This window comes from Giraffa tippelskirchi, chromosome 5 (assembly GCF_054371585.1).
Source record: "Giraffa tippelskirchi isolate mGirTip1 chromosome 5, T2T-mGirTip1v1.2.pri, whole genome shotgun sequence".
NCBI classification, from domain to species: domain Eukaryota; kingdom Metazoa; phylum Chordata; class Mammalia; order Artiodactyla; family Giraffidae; genus Giraffa; species Giraffa tippelskirchi.
In genome coordinates, this window is record NC_137279.1 from 160,310,628 (window position 1) to 160,338,249 (window position 27,622).

A 27,622-nucleotide genomic window follows, 5' to 3' on the forward strand; every position below is an offset into this window, starting at 1 on the left:
TGAGAGAGGATAGGACCCTGAATAGAAGCAGTTCTGGGGACAGGGGAAGGTAAGTGATAGAAAGGTCTTGTGAGAAAAAAGCATCTATCCCAAAGTTGTTAAGTAAGACCTCCTAGAAGAGGTGACATATAAATTGATCTGAGAGAATAAGGAAGATTTAGCCATGAAGAAAGGGAGAAGAGTAAATTGTTCGAGGAAGAGCAAATAATTTATTCTCCTTGGGGTATAAATGAGTAAGGTGAAAGAGGATACTAGAAAGGAAAACAGGGCCATGTTTGTAGAACCTTTTTTGAAAATGACTAGTTAGGGAAGGCAATTAATAACAACAATCCCATAATGTTAATGGGTTACTCCAATAGAAGTTTACTTCTTGGTAAGTTAACTGTTTAATGCAGATATTTCATGTGAAAACCTCCAGGGTTTCAGGGATCTGTAATCCCTCAATTTTATTGCCTCATCATCTTAGATATCTTAAGTATTGGAGTCTTCTGCTGAATCCTTGCATCTGGTCTAAAGACACAGGGGCAAGAGAGAAGGTCGTATTTTTATTCCTAGGCCTGTAAGTGATGATCACTTGAAGTGACATTCCATTAGCCAGACTCGGTCACATGGTCACATCTGATTTGGTGCGAGGCTGAGAATGTAGTCATTTCATGTGTCCAAGATGACAACAGATAGGTTTTGAGGAGTAGTCTCAATCACAACAGTGTATTTTTTTAAAATTGGAAAATGACAGCAGAGATTGAAAATGCATTAGTTAGGAGTATGGACTTTAGAATCAGACAGAACTAGTCTTAAATCCTGCATCTGCCATTTACCAAACCTCAAGTAAATTACTTAGTTTCTCTGGCTTTCAGTTTTTCCACTATAAAGTTGAAATAGTGGTTGTACCCATCTCATAAATGCATAGAATAAAAATAACCTAATGTAACTACCAGTTTATTTAATATTTTCCATATTCCATGCTCCAAGATGGCTCATAGGGATACATTTTCTCACTTGTTCTGCTCAAAAACCCATAGAATCAATAGCTATGTGGACTCAAAGATGGAGCAATAGTGTATTTCTGGAAGACTGCTAGAAAGGAAGGAGAGCTTTATTTATACGGAGATTTCTTTGGTTCATGCACATGAAGAGTAAATGATCAGTCCTGCAGGGGCAATAGAGTCCTCCAGGTAGAAGGAAAGGGACATACACATTCATTGGTTTATTAATTCAATCAGCAAATATTAACTGAATACCAACCATATGTCAGGCATGATTCTAGAAACTGATGATTCAGCAGTAAACGAAATATACGCTTGACAATATCATGAATCTTACAGCCTAATGGGGAAGATAAAAACATAAGCAAATAAATATATATAATATCAACTACCAATAAGTGTTAGGGAAAAAAGAGAATATTTTGAACTTATCTGAATAGACATAGAGGAATGCTCATGATAGTTTTGAAGGAAAAATCAAGTTACAGAGTAAAATAAAATGGTCCTATTTTAAAATAAAAACCTATAACTAAGGATTATGTATCTGTTTGTATGAGTATGGAAGAAATTGTTGAGAAAAACACACCAACTTGTTAAAATTAGTTGTTTCAGGGTGCTAAAGCTGGTGCAGGGGAGAGTTGTAGAGTATTCAGTTTCTCAAGTATATTCTCAGGTAATCTGAGTGGTTGGTAAATTAAATCCAATCATTAAAAACTATGCCTGTGATATTGAGTACTTACTTACTTACTTCAGTCGCTCAGTTGTGTCAGATTCTTTGATACCCCATAGAGTGAAGCATGCCAAGCTTCCCTGACCTTCACTATCTCCTGGAGCTTGCTCAAACTCTTGTCCATTGAGTTGGTGATGCCATCCAACCATCTTGTCCTCTGTCATCCCCTTCTCTTCCCTCCTTCAATCTTTCTCAGCATCAGGATCTTTTCTAATGAGTTGGCTCTTCGCATCAGGTGGCCAAGTACTGGAGCTTCAGCTTCAGCATCAGTCCTTCCAATGAATATTCAGGATTGATTTGCCTTAGGATAGACTGGTTTGATCTTCTTGCAGTCCAGGGGGCTCTCAAGAGTCTTCTCCAACATCACAGTTCAAAAGCATTAATTGGGTGATATTGATGGCCCATCTAAAACAAAATTATGTCACCAATTGTCTTACAAGAACAAGTAGCAGAAGATAAGGACGCATTAGGGTTTAAGCCAGGGTTCTGGATGCACCCCCCGCACCATATCTGTCAGCAGTTACATTGATCTGAGTAGGACCACTCGGACTAATGGAGTAAGCTCTTTGAGAAGGTGAAAGTGAGTGGTTATTGTCACTAAGTTCATCCTTCCCACTGTCCTCAATAAGTCTACCTGTTTCATTATCTCATGAGCATGAAAACAGGAATGTAAAACTATAATGTAAAATGTAAATGTTTCTTGTGACTTAATTCAGACTTGAATCTCTGCCCTTGATTTCAGAAATATTACAGGATGTATAATAATTAAAAATCAAAGGCTCTGATTTCATTTAGACTACTATAATAGATATCTTAGATTTGGGGCTTAATCCATGGCAGTTAGCAGCTTCAACAACTTTAATGCAGGTGTCCCCAAACTCTGGGGTCTGATGGCTGATGATTTGAGATGGTGCTGATGTAATTATAATATAAATAAAGTGCACAATAAATGTAAAGTGCTTGAGTCATCCTCAAACTCCCCCCACCCACCCATTCCTGATCCATGGAAAATTGTCCTCCATGAAACCGTTCCCTGGTGCCAGAAAGTTGGGGGTTGTTGCTTTAAAGTACAAATCACAAAATGTAGTTATGAGGGTAAAATGAGATATGTAGGGTCAGGTGAGCATATAGTGCATACTAATGACTGCACACACTTATTGAATGTTTACTACATGCCAGATAATATTCTAAGTGCTTGACATGAGCCAGGTGTGCTTATTAAATAAGGCACAAATCAGGTAAGTAACTAGGTTTCTAACATATAAGTGGTCAGACTATATATACTACACTATACTGACTCAGATAATTAGCAAGTCACTACATACTTTTTTGTTGGTTTATTTTGTTGTTACTGTTATTGCAGGATTAGTCTAAATCTAACACATCTATTCTGATTTGATCATGTAGATTTTTGTCTCTGTGGGGATTTTGCTTGTTCCATCAACTATTCCTTCCTTTCCGCTGTCACAGTGCACCTAATAATAGAGACAGCAAGCCTTGGAGCAGGGCTCCAAAAGCTCTCTCTTAACCAGCATTATAACCTTATAAAATAGGAAATGTTTCTCCATCCATTTCTTAAACAGAGAACTGTGTCTTAGAGAGTCACATGGCCACTGTCACAATGCCAATAATTACATCTCATTTGAATCCACATTAGCTTTACACTTCTTCATAGATGTCTGGGTTTAGAATGCCATTCCTAGAATTAAATACATTAAGCCTGCATTTCCTAAAATGTGGGCTGAGGGACCACAGGGTGCTGCAACTAACTCACAAAAGCTTCTCTTTTTTAAAAAATTTTCAGGAAAAGTTCAGTGATATTCAACATCTTTCAGACATCACGTGAATTACTTGCTCTGGATAGTTCAGAGTTTCAACATGGGATCATACTACATTCCTTCCAATGATGTCACACCTCTGCAAAGCTAGGATTTTTATTTAAAAATAAGCACCAGGTGTGTGGGAGGAGGAGCTATATAGGAACTCTCTGTATTTCCCACACAGTTTTACCACGATGATGGCAGTCTAACAAACCTTCATGTTACAAGTTAATCCAGAGAATTCAGAAGGATCCAAGGAAGTGTTTAAAGGCAATAAACTCTATCTGGAAGAAGTATTTCTTGTGGGATTTTCTATTTTGAAAAGTATCATAGCACCTCCCAAAAATATAACAAGAAATTGGGATATTTTGAGTGCAACAAGGCCAGGCAAGGGGTGTCAGTCAAGTCAATGCATCTCATATATTGTTCAGGGCCTAACACATAGTATCCACTCAATAGATGTTTGTATAATTGAAAGTATATCCATAACATTCAGTAATGATCATCCACCCAAGAAAAGGAGAACCCTTTAATAGAGAGCATAGCATATTTTCTGAGATAGCTTGAAAGGGGCACATTGCCCATTTGAGTTTCTAACCCACTTTTTGGGTTCCAAATATGTTATTGAAATCTTCTTTTTCGTTATTGTTTAATTACCATGGAACCTCTAATCCAGGCCAGAAATTCCTCACTGCCCACATTTCTTTCTACTTGAGAATGCGTGTCTAATAGCAGCCAATTACTTTTCCTATTTTCTCACTTGGAATCTGTTTGGGGAGTTGGGAATTGCTATCTAGCAAAATTGGGAACATCTGTGATGAAGGGTAGCCTAGTGGGGAGAGTTAGCAGGCTAGACAGATTTCTTGCAAAATACAGCTCTTTTTTTACTACAAAGACTGCTCTGGAACAGTTACTCATAAGGACTCCTCTGATTTTTCAAATGTCTTTCTGTCTCTTCCTTCCCACCTTTTTTCTCTAAGTGGGAAAAGGGAGTTTGTGTTTAAGAGGTCAACTGACTTAGAGGAACCATTCCAGCCTTCTGAAAAGTTTCCGTTTCAAACACATAAAAAATAATTCCAAAGGAAAAACTCCAACTCTGCTTTGCTTCCAGGTATGGCTTTGATTTTCATGTTGGCATGCATTGAACACTTACTATTTTAACTGGTCTTCCAAGAAGCTGGGCCCAGTGCCTGAACACTAGGACTTTTTCACATTTGGCCATAACAGAGCTGATGCTGGAACTTCAGGAGATTAGAAACCACATTCATACTTACACTCATCCTTAAGCTACATGGCTATCAGTCTTCCATCACATTCAGAAACACAATTTCGTACTTGGAAAACATAGCCGAGATGGAATGGTGCTGGATGACTCTAGGGAAACATGGGAAGGAAAACGATCCTTTAAAATGTATTAAATACTTTGTTTTGGATTGTTTTCCCTTATGTTTTTTGAACAAAAATCTATGCTGTGTTCTTTGGCTCAACTGGTACCTTGATACATCTGCATTTTTCAGAAAAGGCAAGTACAAGGGTGAAAAAGATGATTTTGGGGGAGAGCACTAATTTGTTGTTGTTAAACAGCTTCTCTGCTCTTCGAGAAGACAACAAAAGTGTTGTGATTTGGTTTAGGGAACTGGTGATGAATTATTCATACCACTAATGATGACTCTGAATCTTCCTGTGGGATGCTGTGACTTCATTTTCTTCTTTGTAAAAGATGAAACCACTTCTGTAGACATGGCTGACCCACCTGCACGCTTGAGGCAATCAGGTGTGATGTTTTCCTGACACAGATCCCTTTCCTCCCATTCTCCAGGCTATAGTTCTGAAATAGAAACCTCAGGATAGTTGGCCTTCTTTTGTATGATAGACATAATTTCTGAAATGAATTTACCAGGTTGAGAGAGAGGAAAGTCCCCCAGAAGCTCCTTATGATCAAGGATCTGATACCCTGGATCACATTAATATCTAAATTGCCAGCTGCAGGTACATAAACCTTTGAAACAGTAGAAATTTTAGAAGCTTAGGCAATATTAATTAGGAGAGTAAGCTATTGAGGCAAAACTCTGAAAAACAGTCTTACTGAGAATTTACTCTATGCTAAGTACTTGGTATATATTATCTTATTTAACTCATAACAGCCTTATTTTGCTAATGAGGAAACTGAGTCTTAAATAAGTTAAATAATTTTTTTTCAGTGACACTTAGGTATTAAGTGGTAAAACTGAAAGGTGAATCAGGAATATTACTCCAAACCCCATGCTGTTAACCATACATCTGTTTCTTAAGTCCTATTACGTAGCAAGTAGGATGTTAAGTGTTGGGAGTACAAAGGCAAATAAGTCGTTGCTTCTGCCCTTGGGTGTTTTACTTTTTTGACTCATATCTTTTGATTACATTATTCGTTCACTGGAAGAACATGAACTGAGGGTCCATCAGTAAGCTATACCAGCTTCTATGTGGTGCAATGACTCTATTGTCAGAAATAAAATCTGAGGCATGCCATCAACATGGAAACTGAATACTGAGTTGGGATATAATGGGATGGAATATTTGAGTTTGGATGTTTCAACCCCGTGAAGAGGAAGAGAGAAAAGGAAAGGGAGGAGCCAGCCATCAAGGAAGGAGAAGCTTCTCTAAGTTGTGAGTCTGTTTCTGTTTTGCAAATATGTTCATTTCAGAGAATGAACTTGTGGTTACCAGCAGGGGACAGAGGGAAGGAGTTATAGTTAGTGAGTTTGGGACTGACATGTACACGCTGCTATATTTAAAATGGATAACCAACAAGGACCTACTATATAGCACAAGGAATTCTGCTTAATGCTATGTAACAACCTAATTTGGAAAAGAATTTGAAGAAGAATAGATACATGTATATGTATAATTGAACATATTTGTTGTACAATCAAAACTAACACAACATTGTTAATCAGCTATACTCTAATATAAAATAAAAAGTTAAAAAAGAAAAGAGAGCTTCTGAAATTGAAGGAATGATTGCCTTTATGGTTTCCATTCTGAAGAAAAGTGGGCCAGTCCCAGTGAGATAGTTTTTGTCAATTTCTGGCAGCATCATGGAGAAAAGATCTTCCTTTGGACTCAAGATTGGTGAGCAGAGAAGCTGGAGGACAGTAGAAGTCAAAGCTCTGCCAATGACTTTCCCTGCTAGAAATCCAGCAGTTAGTGAGCATGGAACTGAGGAGGAAATAAGCACAGGGACTTCCTTCTCCTCTGCCTGGAGCACCTGTGGGGTCGGCTACCCCAGGAGTGAAGCAAGGAGAGTGCTATGTTAAGACTTACGACAACCACCTATACTCATTACCATGTCTAGCAGCAAGAGATGGCAGTATCTATGCCATTCTGGTGTTGCTTGTGGTATTTTTAATAGGCAACATTTTTTGTAGAGAAACTGTTACTCATGCAAAGCCCTTTGCATAAGTAGGAATTGCTTCTGCCATTTAATAGTAGGAAATGTCACTTTCCTTCATTGTTAAGGATAAATTCTAGGTTCCAAATTTTGACTCTGATTCCTAGAGGGCTTTTCTCGGAAGACAGGACCAAAGCTCTTCTTCAATGAGAGGTCTTCTCCTTGTAGTCTCTGCTGCCCAGTGTGTCATTAGGCAAACTACTTTTTGCAATAGGATGCAGAAAATTAGGAGGGAAATATTTCCCTCATTCCCCAAGGAAGGCAGAGAAAATAGAGATAAAAAATTAGAAGCATTTGTCCAATACATCACAAGAGGCAATTGGAGGGGAAACAAATTTGTTTTAACTCAAATACAGGCAAATTCAGCCTGAGGTCTTCCTGTGAGGCTAGGTCTTTGCAAGAAAATTTAGCTCAACTTATAAGACTTTGATCACTTGGTGTGTGCTTGATCCTTTGCAAGTTAACACGGGTGTCAACCAGGACAGAATAGGTGCAATAAGAAATAACCCTCAAATCTCAGTGCTTTAAAACCAAATGCTTATTCACACTCAAGGTATAGAGGTTGACAGCAGAACCTGGCTCCTCGTAATCATTTAGGAATCCATCTTGACACAAACTGCCACAGTCATTACCACAGGAAAAGGAGACATGATGAGTTATAACATTGTATTTAAAAGGGTCTGTCCACAAATGACACACATCACTTCTCCCATTGCCTGGAGAAAGGAAGCAACCTGTAACTTCCAGGAGGTAAGGAAGTGAAATCCCATCATGTGCTTGGAAGGATAACCAGAAGTATTCAGTGAAAACTCTAAAGATCGTCACAAAAGGTGAAACTGATGACGTACCCCAGCCTCTTCCAATATAAAAATCAGATTATCCAGAGGATAAAGAAAGGGGAGGTATGCTTTGCTCCAGTTCACTTGCAAGAGAAGAAAACTGAAGTTGGAGAGGGAGGGATGTATGTAAAAAGTTGATGAATTGATTTTATTTTTCATTAACTTTAGGAGAGCACTAACGAAATCCTCAGTTTATTAACCTATTCCTCATTTAGCTGTCATGTATCATAACAGTTCCAGTGTAGATAAGAACTATCCTAGAGGATTTACATGTATTTGCATTGTGTGTGTTAGTCACTCAGTCATATCCGACTCTTTATGATCCCATGAACTGTATGTAACCTACTAGGCTCCTCTGTCCATGGAATTCTTCAGGCAAGAATACTGAAGTGGGTTACCATTCCCTTTTCCAGGGAATCTTCCCAATCCAGGGACTGAACCCGGGTTTCCTGCATTGCAGGTGCATTCTTTATCATTTGAGCCACCAAGGGAGCACTCATTTCATTTAAAATCTTTATGCACAATGTACTATTTCTATTTGTATATCTTAATGTCACTATAGACTAATGGATTCCTTTTTCATTCAGTCATTCATTTTCTGATGAGCCAATTATCTCAGATTACATCACATAATTCAGACTATGTATTTTTTTCACTCAACTTCATTGAGATATAATTTACATACAATAACATGTAACTATTTTAAGTAATCCTAAGGTCAGTTAAGCAAATAATAACATGGTATTAGAATTTAATAAAATGGAAGAGATTTTAATCCTTATTTTCAAGCATGTCTAGAAACTTCAGCTATAGTATATGCAAAATATTGCAACAGATTTCAAGTATCTAGTCAGAAAATTTTTTCAAGGACAGAAGAAAACTTGAAATGTTCAGATTCTTTGGTTCTAGCAAAACAAATTTCTCGTGATACAATTCTAAGCAGTCTTCTCTAGTTAATCATCTTCTGTCTCATCTTCTGTCTGGTTTTACCCTATGATCCAGCTCCTCTGTACACCTTCATACCTCTGTGTCTTTGGACATACTATTCCTTCTACTGTGATGCTCAGTTTGCTTGTCTTCCTGGAGAAGTCCAACTTTTTCTTTAAGACTTTGTTCAGCCATCACTTTAAGAAGCTTTCCCTGAACATTTTTTCCTCATATGCTACCTTCACATATTTCTACCAGGGCAATAACTATGCTCTGCCAAAATTCTTAGTCTCTGAACTATTACCAGGAAAGGTTGTATTTTTAATCTATGTTATCTTAAGTATATTACACATGTTCAATTTTTAATATTTCTTGAATGAGTAAGTTGAATGAATGCTTAGGCTGATGTTATTATAGTACATTATCCCTTTGTTTGGAGGGGGGTCTCCATAAATACAAGCTTTCAATTCTAAAACTTCTTGTCAAAAAGAACATTTAGCCAACAGACAAAGCAGATAAGTTCAAGGTGTATATACAAATGTAAATGCTCAATCAGGCAATAGAATATGGATTCTCCAGTCAGAAGAATGTCTTAGAAACCTAGTCCTAAAAGGGAATGTGTTATCTTGGTTTAACTTCCTAATATTTTGAGCCTTAGTCTTTCCTGTGAAAATGGAGATGATAAGGCAGATATTTTTGTGAGGAACAAAAGTAATGTATATTGGAGAAGGAAATGGCAACCCACTCCAGTATTCTTGCCTGGAGGGACAAAGGAGCCTGGTGGGCTACTGTTCATGGGGTCACAAAGAGTCAGACAAGACTGAGTGACTAAGCATGAAGTAATATATGTGACTATCTCAGGTCTCATTGGAGGTCCCTTTGTACTTTTAGCTTTCTTATTTGTATTTCCTATTATCTTGCTTCATTTCTACCCAAAGAAGCTGGCAGCTCTTTCCATCTGTGTGGACATTGTATGAAATGTACTAAAGAATGGTTTTTTATGCTTAGTTACACTGATAACCACCACACAAGTGGGTAGAACATATGCATATAAAGGGTGTGCACATTTTCCCATTTGGTTGGGCAAAAGGCATATCTCCCTACCCTTTCCAGCTTTATAGAATGGATGATGGATTCAGCACCAATAGGGCTTCATTTCTTCCCACCAAGCCTGACAGGGAATATGCTTGCCTTCATTGCTTTCAGAAATAATTAGGTGTTGAAAGCTCTGACTAGGAGAATTAGAAATATGAATAACAACTTGACAGATCAAATCAAATACATTCTGATATGATTACATTACTAAGTCAATTATTATTTCTTGTCATATTAATTATGGCAAGAGTTATAAAATGTTGTCTTCCAATAATTCCCTAACTAAATCATAATGGCCAGAGCCTTTAGTGAGTCAGTGTAACATCAAGGGTACCTATTTGTCCAACAGTGGAGGAGGAATTGGAAGGAGGGAAGGATTTTTATATTAATTAATTTACTAAATATTTATTTTAAGCACCCACTCTGTATTAGGCACTGGACTTATTATAGATATCAGGGATACAAAAATAAAAAGATTCAGCCCATGTTACTCTGAGGGTGAAACAGCCTATAAACAGATAAATCCATTCTGAAATGTAGAAGAAAAATAAAAGTCTCAGTAAGTGGGTGGAAGAGGTTTAATTATGATGATACATTTAGAGAAGCCTTCACAGAGGATTTCCTGTTTTGATCTCCTATTATCTTGCATCAACTCTATCCAGAAACTGGCTAGAAGATATTTTACTGAACAAGATTATTACTAGTAGAACAAATGACCCAGAAACATATTGAAAAGGTGCACCAATGCCTAGAGAACAATTTCATTTTCCCTCTGCCCCCAACAATACATATACCCAAAGTTTTAAAGTCATCAATCTGATCCTCATGTTCATGCTTTACAAATGGTTTCTCATTTAACTGTAGATATATTCACATCAATTCTTTTCATTGCCATTTTCCAGTGGAGGAAACTGAGGCTCAGAGAAGGGAGAATGAAGTTCCCAAGGAGTCACCAAGAGCATGTGATAAAGATAGAATTTTAAATTTATGGCTCTGTGTTTGCTTTGGGCACTAGTAACATGCCAGACCACAAGTACGTAGAAAAATACACTTGGATATCAACAAGATCTTCATGAGATCCATATGGTGTGCTGGAGACAGGAAGGGTGGCTACTCTTGACTCTATTAGTCACACATCAAGTGAATCTTTTTGTCAGCTTCCTATTGTCCCCAGCTCCTTACAATTATGGACTGATGATTTCAATTATGGAGTAAGCCCCTCTGTTATCTATATTATCCTTAACTAAAACTGACCATGTTATAGCAGGCTTACTCTCAGCAGGTTAGAACTAGAATTTATCTTACTCATTTTAAGAGGTGGCTGTAGTATAAACAGTGCATACAGGAACCTATAAAGTAGAACCTCTACGGCTAACTGTATGAGTTCAAATCTTGGTTTAACTAATTTCTATCTGTGTGACCTATGGCAAACGAATGATCTTTTCTGGGACGTACTCTATTCTGGTCCCATTATAGTTAAGGGGATGTTTCTACCTCCAGCCAAGGTCTCAGACCCTGATATGACCTCCAGGCTACTCAAAGAATTGTCACACACTGCCTAACCCTTTCTAACACCCTCCCAACATTGCTTTCTATTGCCTATGACACTAGCTAGGACAGTGTCACAAAAATTTTTCTATCTGAGATCATGGTGGGACCATTCTTGTGACTTTAGGATTCTGCTCAGATTCTTGATTTCCATTAGTTCAGTTTAGTTCAGTTGCTCATTCGTGTCTGACTCTTTGCGACCCTATGAATTGCAGCACACCAGGCCTCCCTGTCCATCACCAATTCCCGGAGTTTACCCAAACCCATGTGCATCGAGTCGGTGATGCCATCCAACCATCTCATCCTCTGTCATCCCCTTCTCCTCCTGCCCTCAATCCTTCCCAGCATTAGGGTCTTTTCCAATGAGTCAACTCTTTGCCTGAGGTGGCCAAAGCATTGGAGTTTCAGCTTCAACATCAGTCCTTCCAATGAACACCCAGGGCTGATATCCCTTAGGATGGACTGGTTGGATCTCCTTGCAGTCCAAGGGACTCTCAAGAGCCTTCTCCAACACCACAGTTCAAAAGCATCAATTCTTCGGCACTCAGCTTTCTTCACCGTCCAACTCTCACATCCATACATGACCACTGGAAAAACCATAGCCTTGACTAGACGGACCTTTCATAGATATCACAATGAGAGAAGACAAAGCTGAGCTTTTACACTTCACTGACCATATGGCACTGACTCATTGAATCCACTCAATGATGACTCCTGCCCTGTGTAGGACTATCATAGTATATTACTTGCTAGTGAATGTGTATGACTTACTTATCATTTCAAGTATGTTGATAACCATCCAAAGACAGTCCAGAGAAAGTTTTCTAATATTCTACCCTTGAACTTCTCTTAAGAGTATTTTGGATGAAACATTTCTATCTCTTAGTAAGATTATAAAACAAATGAACCTAAGATTCTAGATGTTTGAAGGTAAATTAATATACTGGGTAAAGATGGAATCTGTATGGGAACTAAGATACCTCTCCATTTTAAGATCTCATCTTCAGTGGTTCTTAGTGGGGTTTTCTGGGAACAAGTTAATTCATTCATAAAACAGAATTGTAAAACCTTTGTTTGAAGTTAGGAGATCAGTAAAAACAATGTCTTGGGATTTCATCCAGTTCTAGGATGTACTATTAGGGGACTGAGAGTTTTAGTTTTGTGGTTTTTAATGACTGTTGTTGGCCCAACCTACTCTGGACTCCAAGATTATGCAGCTAATGCTCACTCACTTTTTAGTATTTACATAATTGGTCCCTAACAGAGTTAATTTTGTTCTAATTTGCCAGATTTTATACACTAATTATGTATTTTGCCAAGAGTTGAAGATTTTTCCAATAATCTGTACTCAAGAGGGAGGCAGACCTTCTTATATGTAGTGGCTGAAACAATTTGGCCCAAATGGTTGATGCCACAGGCAAAATATCCAAAAGATTGTTCACTTGAAAATTATGACTCTTTTTCAGGGTTTTACATTGCATTATTTGTTTTATGGACTATTCAGTATGCATTGCACCAACACTAATTACAGTACTAATAAGTCAGTGTGTTACCAAGATGTTTTGCCATTATAATTACAGCCACATGTTGTTGTCCTTCTCAAACAGTCCAGGCTTAATAGCATCATTTTTCAGGAGAATTTATGTGGTGCAGCTTAATTCAAAATTAGTACATGAATAAATGAAGTGCAAACTATTTTCTGCACTGACTCACATGCAAAATAAATGTTCTAGAGAGAGTAGCCAAACTTTCATGTTCCCAGTTGCCCATGTAATTTCTGTGATAAACCTCCAGTGGCAATTTACAGAATGGTGGGGTCATGAAATGGCAAATGAATCTGCGTGAATATAAGAAAGAACATTGTGCAAAGTACTAGGAGCATGGGTTCCTGTTCCTGCTGTTCATTTTTCATATGTCTCTTGGCGTTATTTTTCTTTTCTCAGACCTCAATTTCCTCATTTGAAAATTTAGCAAGTTGTTCAAATGAGCTCTAGTTCTCTCTAGCTATCTCCTCTAGTAATGTTTTACTTCCCTGAGTGTAGTTATGTGAATATAATATTAAAAGTCTCCCTGCCCTTTAAAGAATGACTATTTGTTCCAATGCTAAAAATGGGAACAATGATGCCTAAGGTGGAAATAACCTAGATCATTTGAATTCTACATTCTATAAGTCACGCCTTCCCAACATTAGCCTATATAACTTTTCCCTTATGCTCTCATTACTTTGTTTTTCTCTCCTCTATCTCTTCCTTTTTCCATCTCTTCCTGTTCATGACCTGGTGATCATGGATATACACATAGTGCTCTCCTGGTCTTTGAAGTTAGGCTCCTACTACTGATAGTTTTCTATATTTGTGTGGAAGAAAGGTCATCTTGTGCCCCTGACTCTGTCCACTCAGATTGTTCTTTAGTTTGTGGTATTAAGTTCTAATACTTTAAATTCTGCTGGCTTTCAGGTGGTATAAAACTTGACTCAGAAGGCAAACTTTTCTGCTTTCTTGCCTAGAACACTTGAGCAGAGCAACAAGCAGTGGTTGGAGGAGGCAAAGAATATCAGTCCTTGCCCAGAGCTCCTGCTAATCACTCATGTTTTATTTCTGCAAAGAACCTGAGTTTAAGAGAGATTTTTTTTTTCTTTCTCATAAGACTGAGTAGAAAGACTGGAAGGATAAGAAAATAGAAATAATTACCAAGGACACCTACTGTTGAGGGCCTCAAATTGCATCCTGTTTCTGCCCCATTTGGGCAAATTTCTGAAACTTGGTTTACTTATCTGTAAATTGGAGATAACCCTACTCATATGATTAAATAAAAATATATAAATCATGAGTCCCACAAAACTCCTAAAATGTAATGATTTTCTGTGTCCTTAAAGGTAACCCAATAAATATAAGCAGTTGGTGATAAAAGCCTTCTAAGTGTTAGTTGCTCAGTTGTGTTCAACTCTTTGCAACCCCATCAATTATACAGCCCAAATTCTCTAGAAATTCTCTTTGGAATTCTTTAGGCCAGAATACTGGAGAGGGTAGCCTTTCCCTTCTCCAGGGGATCTTCCCACCCCAGGGATCAAACCCAGGTCTCTCACATTGCAGGCGGATTCTTTACCAGCTGAGCCACAAGGGAAGCCCGAGAATAAAGCATTCTAGGTGATGATAAATGCGTCAACAGAAATGTAGAGGTGAAAAAACAAGGTGTATTTGGGGGTCCCCAAAGTGACACTGAAGCTTCAAGAAAGAGAGAGGTAAAATATATAAAATGATAGGTTAGCCAGATTTCAGAGAGCTCTGGATAGCAAACTGTAGAACGGAACTTTATGCTGGTTCTAGGAGGGAGGATTAAATGGTGGAATCTTGAATTCACAGTGAGGAATTCATACGATCTCCACCAGCCCATGGGCTGGTGGAAAAAAATCACACCTTCCTCAAGATACTGTTTCCATCAGTTAGAAGTTTATGGTAAATATACAATTCTAAGGTGTTTAAGATGTGAGCTGTGCCCTCCTGCCTGAGAGAGGACGTCTTATTCCATACACCTGAACAGTTGAAGGAGACACTGAGTGCCTTGCCCTGTGGAATTCTTTAATACACAATGGTGGTGTGGAGCAAGGAGTGATGGGTTCATTCATTTCTTTCTTTCAAAAATATATTCCAAGGGTCTCTTAGTGCCTTTCAGGATGCTAGGCATTGAAGGTACAGCAATAAAAATATGCAGTCCCTGATCTCAATTAAAGAGAGGCTAGATTAAGATAGGATAAATTATCTTGACTGGTCACATGTTTGCCCCAAAATCTCAAGAAGAATGACATGCATGGTGAGAAGCTGACCTTGTTGATTTAAAGCAGTGGCTTTCAATCAAGGGTGATTTTTTTTTCCCCTCTGGGGATATTTGGCAGTGTCTGGAAACAATTTCGGTTGTCACTACAGGGTGGTAGTGGTGGTTAGGGAGTGTTATTGGCATCTAGTGGATAAAAGCTAGGGATATTGTTAAACATCTCACAGGGCACAGGGCAGCCCTCCCCTCCCACTCCACAATTATTCACCCTAAATTGTCAATAGTTCTAAGTTTGATGAAAATCTTAGTCTAAATAAATGTTATACATTATGCTACTCTGAGAGTTCATATTTGAGATAATAGAGCATGAGATAAAGTTGCAGCAACAGCACTATGCAGAAAATGAACACAGAAAATGAGATAATAAAGAATAAGGAGAAAGTTACTTAATTGATTGGCAATGGAAGTGAAGCAAGGGAGAAGAGTCAAGGATGATCTGAGAATTATAAGCTAATGACAAGAAGGATAGTGATAACCTTGTTTGGTATATATTGGTTGCAGGGAAGGAGAGATGATGGATTTTTTTTTTTTTTTTTTTTTGATGTGTTGAGTTGATAGGGCAGTCAGATGGACATGTCTCGGAAGAGTCAGTGTGAGGGTGGGGACAGTTTAGGACACTGGAAACCTCAGGGCATGGGAGGCATAGGAAGCATACTTGAAGCTGTGAGAGTGTAGTGGATCTTCAGACAGCCTCTCTGCATATGACACATTCAATGAAAAGAAATGCCCCATAGGCTGTGGTTTTGGTGGCTAAAGAACTTCGATGTTTCCCATCCCCCTCCCTCTGCCCTTGAAGAACAACAACATCTTAAGCCTTTCTACACCCACATTTGCTTCCTTCCAGGCAAAATTCCTTTGAAGTTAATGGGTACACTGGATGGCGAGATGTGGGGAAGGAGTGGAATCTGTCCCACACTTCTTCAATTTCCATTAAATTACATGGGTCTTGAAAGATAAAAGGAAAAGGTCTGGGGGCAAAACACATTTTAGGTTTCATTGAACCACATTTTGGGTTTCCTAATCCAGGGTTTGGGCATTGCATTCATTCAGCCAGACTGTGAAGCAAACCATTTCAGGACTGGAATCAGTCATGTGGAATCTGGGACCCACAAGACCAAAGCTGGGCGTTGTGAGTCCCCCTTCATCATGGAGGAATGTGGCAGTTTCGTTTTATGAGTGTTTCCATTTTTATGAGATTAGAAATTTACTATTGATGAGATAGGAAGAGAATTAAACCTGTCTGCCTGTCTTATTTTCTTCCCTCCCTTCTTCCTGGCTTTTCTTTTCCTTCTTCTTCTTCTTTTTTTTTTTTTTTTTAATATTTTGATTGTGCTGTGTCTTTATTGCTGTGTGTGGGCTGATTCTCTAGTTACAGTGAGGTGGGGCTACTCTTCGTTGCGGTGCATGGGCTTCTCATTGAGGTGGCATCTCTTGTTGAGGAGCACAGGCTCCAGGGCATGCAGTCTCAGTAGTTGTGGGGCACAGGCTTAGTTGCTCCATGGCATGTGGAATCTTCCCTGACAAGAGGTCAAACCCAGGTCCCCCACTTCAGCAGGTGGATTCCTATCCACTGTACCACCCTCTCTTTTCTTTCTTTCAACACATGTTTATTAAATAATGATGACAGTGCATTGTTTTAGGCTCAAAGAAGAAAGATAGTAGTAGTCAAAGCAATTTTGCATTTAATTGTTATCTGTTCCTCACAACTACTCTCCACAAGGCCGTCTGGGTATTATTAGCTTCTCTTTCAGACAGGAAATTTGGACTCAGAATAGTTGTATCTTGCTTAAAACTATATAGCCAGTTAGTTATATACTCGAGACTAGAAGCCAAGTCTGCTGATTTACTCATCTGAATAAGAATAGCAAAGGGAACTTTACAAAATGATCAGTATGCTTTGGGAAAACTTACTACAAAGCCTAGCCTGTACTGAGGCAGAGATGGCAGGCAAATAAGTCTTGTAACTGGATTGACTAGCTTTGTGAGATTTCTCTGAGTTTGGTTTTCTCACCTGTAAAATAGGATTGCAAGATGAAATAGGTGGCCTTCGAGCTGTTTTTAGCAGCTAAAACATATTTTCAAATGAAATACTCTTCGGAACCTTTCCATATAAAACAGATTAAAGTGGATCTGCTTTTATTGAAATAGCAGTAAGGACCCTGGAAGAGCCCTACTTGGTTCCTTGCCCTGTGACCCTTGTCTTACCCAGTGGCCACTCAGGCACCTGTATATCTCAGGATTCTGCAGAACACAGTATTAAATCTCCTGGGCCACATCTTCCTGACCCAGTGTTTTGTGTTTGTAGTTTTGATCATCCCCTTGTCTAGTATGCTCGCTGCTTTCAGATCCACAATTTCATGTTATAGTTGAGGAAACTGAGGCCAGGAACAGTAAAGAAACTTTTCCAAGATGATTCAGCTAATGTAACAGAGCTCCAACACCTAGGCTGCCTCCAAACGTTATGAAATTTTCTGCTACAGAAAGGAACTCCTGTAAAGTATCTGTAGTGTATGGGACCTAGGGCCTTAGGGAGTGGTCAGCTTACCATTCCTGCTCCGTGAAGGCAAAGGCTCTCTGTGTCACTACCCGTGGTGTGGCATGCCAGGCCAGCTTGTCCCAAAAGCTATTTTAAGCGTTGTATATGTCAACAGAAAAAAAAACGGTTTGGACCCTTTGATCAACTTGAATGGTATGGTTAGGACAGAGTAGAGGAGGGATGGGGGATTCATTCCCTATTTCATTCCCTCACTTGTTCATTCAACACTGTACTATGTATTGATTATTATACTCTAGGTAATGGAAATATGGAGGTAAGCACAAGAAATACAGTGCCTGCCTTAAGCTTACAGTCTAGTGGTAGAAATAAAGCATGAATCAAATTATTATTTCTCAAAGAACACATCAGTAAGTTATAAGAAAGAAAGATACTGTTTCTATGAGAATATAAAACACCTAAACAAATTTGAGAGATCAGAAAAAGCCTCCCTGAGTAGGTGGGATTTGAGAAGAGATGCTAAGGAAGAGGGTGAATTAAGGATGGAGATAGAAAGTGGTACAAGGAGAGCAAATAGCAGATGTATGGAAGGAGCTGAGCATGGCTGGACTGGGCAGAACAAGATGTGGATGCCATGAGATGGGTTTGAGAGACCTCAGGGTCCAAACCATTGGGTGTCTAGCAGATGATGTGTAGGGTCTGGATTTCATTCTGAATGCAGTGGGGAACCACCAAAAGGTTACATACAAGGTTGACAGGATCAGATTGGGGTTTTAAAAATTTCACTCCAGTTTCTGCTTGAAGAATAGGGCATGCACTTGAAATATTCTGGATCTTTCCTGCCTGAAAAATTATCAAAAGCCACCAGGCAGAGTTGTGAATACAGTCAAATAGGATCTAACCTAAGCTTTGATAAATGCATAATGAAAGCAAACCTTTTGTGCTTTACAGTTAGAAAAAATAATTCTGATTTATATAAAATCTGGATTCATTATCTGTGGGTCATCAGACTAATTATTTCAGTTCTCTGTGCCTTAGTTTCTTCATCTGCCAAAAAGAGGTAACAATATCTACTTTGCCAAAGTGCTGTAATATAAAAACAATGTTTAAAAAAGGCAAGACACCCCACACTGAATATTTTATTCAATACATGTTAGTGATTTATATATAATATAAGTTTTAGGTTGTAAACTGATGATTTCTTAGTTTATAAATGAATTAAAGGGCGGTCTGACACCCAGATGTTTCCATAAGAAAACTAAACAGATGATTAAAAATTGCTTACTGACTTGAACAATGACAGTTGATGTTATATATGTTAATAGGTGCTTAATTGCCATTTCCTGCCTGAGGAACACATTCCTAGGAGCAGTCTGCTCCAATGGGCTCCTGAGGCTGTACAGGTGGAGACTTCCTTGAATGCCTCACCTAGAAGTGCCAAGTGTATATTTTGGCAATCTGAGCCCAAAGTGCCCCAACATTTTCAGCAAGATTCAGAGCCAGAGACTCTTTTGCAAAAACAACTAATTTAGTTTAAAGCTAGAGGCTGTGCTGACCCAGAGGAAAGGCTGCCAACACTCATTTGGCAGCTGGAGTATATACCCAGTCAAAGCCAAAAGATATAGCCCCATCCACAAAAGAGGTGTAACCATTTCATCCTAGTCCTTCCAGGAAGGATGCTCTTGGTACCTTTACGAGGCCAACACAACCATCTGTTGGTTCTGTGACTACTGTTTGCTAACAGTACAGAGATGTTTCTTTCCCTGGAGAAATGCCCTTGAATCCTAGGACATCAGGCCCCCTCATAATCTGGAGGAAGACTGTAGAAAATAAACGGTTGACATGGACCTGCAGAAGGTTGGCCCCTTGCCTGAAGATGGGGCTAACTCTGTGGTATAATTCGTGCTCCAGAGCTCACCGTGGCATCAGACTGAACCTAGTTTTCAGCTGAGAAACACATCCTTAGCTTTTCCCCCCATGCTTATCCTTCTCAAGTTCCCTTTTTCTTGTGACTAAGCCCGTGCACAAGAATCTCCCTATCAGACCATTTCTAGGGAAACCAATCATGTTTAAAGCATTGAATTGTTTCCTGGGAGCCTATGAAGGAGTCACAGTTGAAAACAAGAGCTGCTGAGTCAGATCTGAGTCTAGATCCAAACTCCATCACTGACTGACTGTCTGATCTTAAAAATGTTTCCTTTGCTTTCTAAGAAGCTACTTGCCTGTGGGAAAAAATAAGAAAAGCAGCTCTACCTCAAAGAACTCTTGTAAGAGTAACAGTTTGAAGAGCGCTTGGCTTTCGAAATTCTCTATCAGATTGTCTTTTACACAATACAACTGTTCATTAAATATTTGTTCATTTATTTGATAACCCCTTGCTTATCATTTGCTTTACACTATGAACTGTGTTTGGACTGGAAGTAGAGACCAAGTCTGGGCAGTTTTCATAACAACAGTTATGAGAGTGTGAGGTGACACTGAGGGAGGGTGACCACCTATGTTTGGGGGGAACATGAGAATGGCAGCTATGAGGAAATCAGACAAATATTTTTGTTCCTGGCATGTTCATATACTTTCTGAACAAAACTTACTTGCAACCTGGGTTAGAGAATGACTGATTAGCATCCCTAAGGTAGTGAGATACTCCAGAGAGAGTTAGAGGCTTATCACAACTGGATCTAGGTGTTTGTTTCAAAGGAGGATGATACCAGGAGCCATTTGGTTACATTCTAAAGGGTTATATTAACTTTGAGACCTTTTTCAAAGAGATATTTGTTTATACTAATGATGAAAATTTTCTCTCCCTCTCTAAAAAAGGAAGTGGAGCAGCTGGGCAGCAGCTCCTATGTGAGTTTCCAGATTCGTAATTTGAGTTTTTCTCTTCCTCTCTGCTTTGCTATGACCTTTGCTGTCATCACTTTACCCTAAGGGGCAGAACGGGACTAAGTAAACAATATAGTTATTGCTGTAAATAATAATAAGCCTAGTTGGGAAGATCCCCTGGAGTAGGAAATGGCAACCCACTCCAGTATTCTTGCCTAGGAAATCCCATGGACTGAAGGGCCTGGTGGGCTGCAGTCCACGGGATCTATAATGCTTGCTTTCAGAATAAAACAAATATGCACACTTAAAATTTATCGGTAGTATAAGTTATTAGACTAAAAATCACAAGTGGATCATCGATATAAGTCATAAAGAATGAACAGGTGAAAGTGAAGGAAGATATTCCAGGCAAGGAACCAAATGGGCTAAAAGATGGATACATGAAAATAATACATAAGCATTTCAACTGCTTATTATTTAGGATCTGTGTTTATCCCCCATTATGCATGACCCATCTCTTTTTTCTTTTTTAAAGTAATAGTGTTTGGCTATCGTTGGTGATGTCTCAGTTGTATCCTGTTTCAGAGAGAAAAATATTAAGCAAATATCAACATTATATCTTGAGGTTATATGTTACAGAGGGCAGAATATTTTTTCTTAAGTTTCAAAAGCAATGTGAATTGAAATAGAGCAGCTTTGCTTGAGCAGGGGTTAGTAAAAGCTAGCAAGGTGCTAACCTGTGCACATGTGTGGACTGGAGCGAGTTGGTCTACATAGCTCCAAAAGAGGGAGATTACCATCTGTAGAAACAAAGAAAGTGATTCAGAGGAGGAAAATCAGGGAGCATGCAGAACACAAGGACTGAGGAAACTCCATTTCTCTCTGGTGTCATTTTTCTCCATTCCATTCCTAATTGTAGATGCCCAGGGCTGGGGCTATCTCAGGGGAAGTTTTTGTGGTTAAGAGGCTTGAGATTATTTAATGACATATTTGGAAAGCTTTCTAAAGTTGATTGTAAATGAAAAACATTAACTTAGTGATATAAGAAGGCAGACTTTACTCTTCAAGTAATATCATTTTTGGAAGTATGCAAAACACAAAGTTATAATGTTGGCAGGCACAGTGAGAGATGCCAGAACAAAGTCTGTTACCTGAATAATAATAATACCTTTCCACTAAGTAGCACTTGCAGTGTTAAAATATTGCCACAAACAAAGTCTCATTGGTTTCTCCCACAGTCTTTTGAGGAAGGCAACCTGAAATTATGAGAACAAAAGGAGTTTTGGAATGAGACAGACCTGGGTTCAAATCTACACTCTTCTCCTCCTATGTTGACGTCAGCAAATTTCCTAACATCTCTGAGACTCAATTATTCATAAAGATAGGAAAACAAATACCTTGCAATCCGTTGGAAGATTGGATCATAAATGCAGGTATCACCCAACATAGGCCAGCAAAATAGATTATTAATAACTTGACTTTTTGTTAGGTGCAGGTAGATTATATAATAGCCTTTCTATTTTTTTTTTTGGAGAGAAAATTAACGCTTAAAAGTGATAAATGATAATACCAAGGTCTTAAAACAGGAAACAAATGAGTTTAAAACCAATCTGTTATATCTTCAAGGAAAATTCCTACCCATGACATTGTGCTGTTAAACAAAAATAGTCTAGAGATTCCTAGAGATAAATTTGCATCACAGAGGGAGATTTTTACTCACTCCAAAGAAATGTTTTAAGATATTTCTTCTTCAAGCTTCAATGGGAGCACCTAGACAGGTGTAACTCCAAAAATACTGAAGTGATTGTTAGAAAATAGACTTATAGGATCTCACAGTTGGATTGAACTTTAAAGGATGCTGGATATAATTATTTATTGAATGCCTACATCCCCTGTTAGACATTACTGATAACAGTTAAAAAGACTTCTCATTTGTGTAGCATTTTAGAATACCTACTGCTCTTTCTCTAACACTAGATTGAATCTCACCACAACCCTTTGAAATAGATTGGATTCTTATCAGTGACCTCTTTTTAAAAAATTATTGGAGTATAGTTGATTTACAGTGTTATGTTTCAGGTGTACAGCATAGTGAATCTGTTACACATATACATATATCCACTCTTTCTTAGATTCTTTTCCCATGTAGGCCATTACAGAATGTTGAGTAGAGTTCCCTGTTTGTGTCATACAGTGGGCTTCCCTGATGGCTTGGATGGTGAAGAATCTGCCTGCAATGCAGGAGACATGGGTTTGATCCCTGAGTTGGGAAGATGCCCTTGAGAAGGGAATGGATACCCACTCCAGTATTCTTGCCTAGAGAATTCCATGGACATAGTAGGTTCAGATTAGTTATCTATTTTATATGTAGTAGTGTATATATCAATGGTCTCTTTTTAAAAGAATATGCAATGTAGAGAAGATAAAGCTTCTGCTGATTTTACACAATTGGTTGGGGTCATTTCAGGCCATTTTGGAGTAAATCCTGTTGAGGCCTGATTTAACTGTGTTTCATGGAAGCTTAGGGTTCTAAATGAGAGCTGGGTACTGTGCTGGGGCTGAGAATTAATGCTAAGAAAAACAAGCATCGTCTTTGCCATCATGGAATTCACAGTCCTGGGGACAAGACAGATAAGCAAATATAATACCATGAGGTGATCGCAGGTGAATGAACCCAGCACAAACCCTGTAGAATAGCAGGGCAGGAAAAGTCTTGACTATTGAAATGTTGGCTCCGAGTCCAGGTTTTGTTTCTTATACTATGCAGCCTCTTCTGGATGGTAATTAATTTACCAAAGTATCCAGGACCGACCTACCTGTGACCCTCACTGACTTGATTTCCCCTTCTTCCTGAGAGTCTGTATGAAAGAAAAAGTGAAAGAAAGTAAACTGTAGCCTACCAAGCTCCTCCGTCCATGGGATTTTCCAAGTAAGAGTACTGGAGTGGATTGCCATTCCCTTCTCCAGAGAGTCTGTATGAAAGCTAAATGGATGACAGAGGCAGGCATGGCCAAGGCTAATTTTGCCCCAATTCAAAAGTCATTCTAAAGACTTGTACTGAAGACAAGGATACTGAAGCTATTTAGAGATCTCTAGGAAAAATAACTTCCTTGTAACTTAAATTTCTTAAAATAACCACTTTAGAGAAACTCAACTTCATTCCTGGTATAGGTAAAGGGTTTTTGAAGGCATAAATTCTTCAGTGCTCGGCCTTTTTTCTTGTCCAACTCTCACCTTCGTACATGACTACTGGAAAAACTACAGCTTTGAATATACGGACCTTTGTAGGCAAAGCAATGTCTCTGCTTTTTAATAAGCTGTCTAGGTTTGTCATTGCTTTTCTTCCAAGAAGTCTTTTAATTTAATGGATGCAGTCACTGTCCACAGTAATTCTGGAGCCCAAGAAAATAAAGTCTGTCACTGTTACCATTGTTTCCCCACCTATTTGCATGAAGTGATGGGGCTGGATGTCATGCTCTTCATTATTTGAATGCTGAGTTTTAAGCCAGGTTTTTCACTCTCCTTTCACTTTCATCAAGAGGCTCTTTAAATTCTCTTCATTTTCTTCCATAAGGGTGGTGTCATCTGCATATCTGAAGTTATTTATATTTCTCTCCACAATCTTGATTCTAGCTTGTGCTTCATCCAGCCTGGCATTTCACATGATGTACTCTGCATATAAGTTAAATAAGCAGGGTGACAATATACAGTTTGACATACTCCTTTCCCAATTTGGAACCAGTCCATTGTTCCATGTTTGGTTCTAACTGTTGCTTCTTGACTTACATACAGGTTTTGCAGGACGGAGGCAAAGTACTTTGGTATTCCCATCTCTTGAAGAATTTTCCACAGTTTTTTGTGATCCACACAGTCAAAGGCTTTTGCATAGACAATGAAGTAGAAATAGATGTTTTTCTGGAATTCTTTTAGTTTTTCAATGATCCAGTGGATGTTGGCAATTTTGTCTCTGGTTCTGCTGCCTTTTGCAAATCCAGCTTGTACATATGGAAGTTCTCAGTTCATGTTGGCTTCATGTTCACTATTGAAGCATAGCTTGGAGAATTTTTATTGAAAGCATGTGAAATGAGTGCAATTGTGGCGTAGTTTGAACATTCTTTGGCATTGCCCTTCTTTGGGACTGGAATGAAAACTGACTTTTTCCGGTCCTGTGTCCACTGCTGAATTTTCTAAATTTGCTGGCATATTTATTGCAGCACTTTCACAGCATCATCGTTTAGGATTTAAAATTTGGAATTCTGTCATCCCCACTAGTTTTGTTCATAGTTATGCTTCCTAAGGCCCACTTGGCTTCACACTCCAGGATACCTGGCTCTATCTAGGTGACTGATCACATTATCATGGTTGTCTGGGTCATTAAGATCTTTTTTGTATGGTTCTTCTGTGTATTCTTGCCACCTCTTTTTAATATCTTCTGCTTTTGTTAGGCATACTGTTTCTATCCTTCATTGTGCCTATCTTTGCAAGAAATATTCCCTTGGTATCTCTCTTGAAGAGATCTCTAGTCTTTCCCATTCTATTGTTTTCCTCTATTTCTTTGCATTGTTCACTTAAGAAGGCTTTCTTATCTCTTCTTGCTATTCTCTGGAACTCTGCATTCAGATGGGTACTGTTATTTTTTTCCTTTGCCTTTCAGTTCTCTTCTTATCTCAGCTACTCAAAAGGCCTCCTCTGACAACCATTTTGCCTTTTTGAATTTCTTTTTCTTGGGGATGGTTTTGATCACCACCTCCTATACAATGTCATGAACCTCCATCAATAGTTCTTCAGGCACTCTATCGGATCTAATCCCTTAAATCTATTTGTCACTTCTACTGTATAATCATAAGGGAATTGATTTAGGTCATATCTGAATGGCCTAGTGGTTTTTCCTACTTTCTTCAATTTAAGTCTGAATTTTACAATAAGAAGTTCACGATCTGAGTCACAGTCAGCTTCTGATCTCATTTTTGCTGACCGTATAGAGCTTCTCCATCTTTGGCTACAAAGAATATAATCAACCTGATTTTGGTATTGACAATCTGGTTATATTCATGTGTAGAGTCATCTCGTGTGTTGTTGGAAGAGAGTCTTTGCTGATCAGCACATTCTCTTGGCAAAACTCTGTTATCTTTTGTCCAGCTTCATTTTGTACCCCAAGGCCAAACTTGCCTGTTACTCCAGGTCTCTCTTGACTTCCTACCTTTGCATTCCAGTCCCCTATGATGAAAAGGACATCTTTTTCTTGGTGTTAGTTCTAGAAGGTCTTGTAGAAACCCTGTTGCTGGGAAATACTGAAGGCAGTAGGAGAAGGGGATGACAGAGGATGAGATGGTTGGATGATATCACTGACTCAATGGACATGAGTTTGAGCAAACTCCGGGAGATTGTGAAGGACAGGGAAGCCTGGCATGCTGCAGTCCATGGGATCACAAGGAATCAGACATGACTGATGACTGAACAACAACAAATAGGTAAAGGAAGGAGTAAGATTCTAAGAGAATCTAGTTTCTATTCTGATGAATCACAAGTTTATGTGAAATTGTACTATGTCAAAGAGATTAGGGAAGTGATTAATTTCATAAAGTTTGGGCCAGAATTATTATTACATCAATTGGAATTAGAAGCAAACTATAAATCACAGTGTTTCTTGAGTATATTTAAGAACTTGGAAGAGTACTTCATTCTTTTGTAAGTGTATGGGTGTGTCTATGTATGTATGGTAGGGGAGGAAAGAGAGACGGAGAAAATCAATCAACCTTTTTCTTTCACTGTAGAAAATATGACTTTTTCCAGTGACACTCTTTTCCATACAGGCTTAGCGAAAATGCTTTTCAGGAGCTTCATTCTGAAGGTTATTTTGGAATTTGGGACTTAGTTATCAATATCTCAGTCCTACTTCCCCACCCTCATAATTAATGATGGTACCTTTCCAAAGCTAAGGAGCAGAATGTACAGATTTTAGTTTCAGGCCTAAGTTCATTTTGACTTGAAGACTGCTTTAGGAGATGAAAAGAAGGAAAGAGAGAGTAAGTGTAGGTAGCTGATGTGAATACATGAAACTGTATGCTAAAATGATTGTCTCTGAGATCATCTCTGGTATTTAATCACCCAACCTGTGAGTGAAGTGAGTGAAGCTGCTCAGTCATGTCCAACTCTTTGCGACCCCATGGACTGTAGCCTACCACGCTCCTCTGTCCATGGAATTCTCCAGGCAAGAGTACTGGAGTGGGTTGCCGTTTCTTTCTCCAGAGGATCTTCCCGACCCAGGGATCGAACCTGGGTCCTCCAGCATTGTAGGCAGATGCTTTACCATCTGAGCCACCAGGGAAGTCCTACCCAACCTGTGGGCTCTTCCTAAAACCTCCATTTTTTACAACCATTCTTCTTTACATTTCTTCTTTAGTTTCTCTAGTTCCCCTCCTGTCAAACTGTTTGCTCCTTCTTTGTCTCTTTTGCTAGTTCTGCTTTCTGTTCTTCCTCCTCATATCTAGTCTTTGGCCCTTAGATAATTTCTTCTCTGCTTGTCCCTTAAAAATATTACATGCAAAATGCTTTAAAACTATAGATAAGAGACTAGAGTCTAGACTCTAACCATCCAAATATTGATTCTATTACTTATCAACTGTGAACAGTTGAGAAAGTTATTAATTTTTCAGTCTTCCAATTTCCCCATCTGCAAAGTGGAGCATACATGCCCCTTATAGCTTTAATGCGAAGATTAAATGAGATAGTACACATGAGTCATTTAGTAGAGTAATTACAAATAGAAAGAACAAAATAAATATTTACCGTCATCATCATTGCCATCAACATCACCATCAATATCACCATCTTCCATTCCCTCTCTGGAATATTGCCCTGACCTACATAACTCTAGTCTTGGCCACTATACTCTCATTTTTCCATCTGTCAGTGGAACTCCACTTGAATTTCCACTGATGTCTTCAAATCCACGTAACTAATTCCAAACTCATTCCTTCCTTCTGAAATTCTAATTGGATCTAAATTCCCAGGAACCTAGTAATAGTTGAGAACTTGGTTCTCAGGGTATCTGAATAAATAGGACTATGGATAGGAAATGAGGGAGTGTAGATTTGTC

The 27,622-nt window shown here is 38.7% G+C and overlaps 1 protein-coding gene and 1 non-coding gene across 7 annotated transcripts in view; one reads left to right on the forward strand and one right to left on the reverse strand.

Annotated features, from left to right (window-relative positions):
• The window catches only part of LOC145505032 (uncharacterized), a 275,419-nt gene that overhangs the window by 157,950 nt on the left and 89,847 nt on the right, over window positions 1–27,622 (forward strand). For 2 of the 6 annotated variants that reach the window (XR_014052720.1, XR_014052722.1), the window contains exon 4: window positions 21,762–21,956. The exons of the other annotated variants lie outside the window; for them this stretch is intronic. The gene's annotated coding sequence lies outside the window, so the exon portion shown is untranslated. The remainder of the gene's footprint in view (window positions 1–21,761; window positions 21,957–27,622) is intronic. 6 annotated transcript variants of the gene reach the window in all.
• On the reverse strand, window positions 26,779–26,851 carry TRNAC-ACA (transfer RNA cysteine (anticodon ACA)). Its single transcript has one exon. It is a non-coding gene; the product is annotated as a tRNA-Cys (tRNA).